A 1,369-nucleotide genomic window follows, 5' to 3' on the forward strand; every position below is an offset into this window, starting at 1 on the left:
ATATCGTAACTCTTCCGTTACGCTGTAGAGACTAAGGTTTCTTTTTCTTCTATTTTCTTTCTTTCGTTGATTTGTATGCCACGCACTCGCTCTCAAGGCGAACCGCTCTATTTACGAATCAACGATATAGAACTATATCTCCGAGTCTTACGACGAATTCGGGAATATCGTGCTGAAAACAATCTCCCTCCTATAGACCTTCCTGATCTCAAAGATTTTCCTTCTTTAACCGAGATGGCAGAACCAGCTCGTGCTCTTAGAGATTACGCCGCTCCATCGCAAGATGAACCGCATTCAAGTATTGCTCCGCCCGCAATCGAAGCAAACAACTTTGAACTTAAACCTTCGTTGTTGCAGGCTGTGCAACAGAACCAATTCTCTGGAAATCTTACCGAAGATCCAAACCTTCATATATCCGTATTTGTCCAATACGCTGATACTGTTAAAGCTAATGGTGTCACTTCAGAGGCAATTCGACTTCGTCTTTTTCCTTTCTCATTAAGAGATAGCGCTAGAAGATGGCTTCAATCTCTTCCTTCCAACTCAGTCACCACATGGAACGAGTTGAAGAAAGTTTTTCTTGCCCGATATTTTCCACCAAGCAAAACAGCTATGTTAAGAGCCCAGATAAACGGATTTAAACAGAAAGACAACGAGTCTCTTTTCGAAGCATGGGAAAGATACAAAGACATGATGAGACTTTGCCCACACCATGGTTTGGAAGACTGGTTAGTAATTCACACATTTTATAATGGTCTCTTATACAATACAAGGTTAACAATAGACGCCGCTGCAGGTGGTGCACTAATGAACAAACCTTATGCTGATGCTTACCAGCTTATCGAGAGCATGGCCCAAAACCACTATCAGTGGGGAACCGAACGAACAACAGTGGAAAAACCTCAACCGAAAACTGGCATGTACGAGATAAGTAACCTTGATCACGTCAATGCAAAAGTGGATGCTTTGGTCCAGAAGATTGAAAGTTTAAACATATCGCCTCCAGCAGCCGTGGTTGCTATAACTCAGAATTGCGAGGTCTGTGGAATCCAAGGCCACACTCCTGCGGAATGTCAACTCTTGACTGGAATCCAAACAGAGCAAGTAAACTATGCTCAAGGAAGCCCCTATTCGAATACCTATAATCCAAATTGGAAGAACCATCCAAACTTCTCATATAAGAGTAATAATGCTTTATACGCACCTGGACAGTCTCCAAATCAAGCCCCATCTATACCTCCAGGATATCAGAAACCGAATCCTAACAATAATACCCCTAGAAAATCCAACTTGGAAATCATGATGGAAAACTTTATAGCTTCCCAACAACAAACCAATAAAGATTTCTTAAACCAGAACATACACACTG

General features: G+C 41.9%; 1 pseudogene; it reads right to left on the reverse strand.

Moving 5' to 3' along the window:
- Positions 1 to 619: 619 nt before the first annotated feature.
- On the reverse strand, positions 620 to 719 carry LOC127109173 (uncharacterized; annotated as a pseudogene).
- Positions 720 to 1,369: the final 650 nt, after the last annotated feature.

The sequence above is a fragment of the Lathyrus oleraceus genome, chromosome 7, assembly GCF_024323335.1.
Source record: "Lathyrus oleraceus cultivar Zhongwan6 chromosome 7, CAAS_Psat_ZW6_1.0, whole genome shotgun sequence".
Lineage (NCBI taxonomy): Eukaryota > Viridiplantae > Streptophyta > Magnoliopsida > Fabales > Fabaceae > Lathyrus > Lathyrus oleraceus.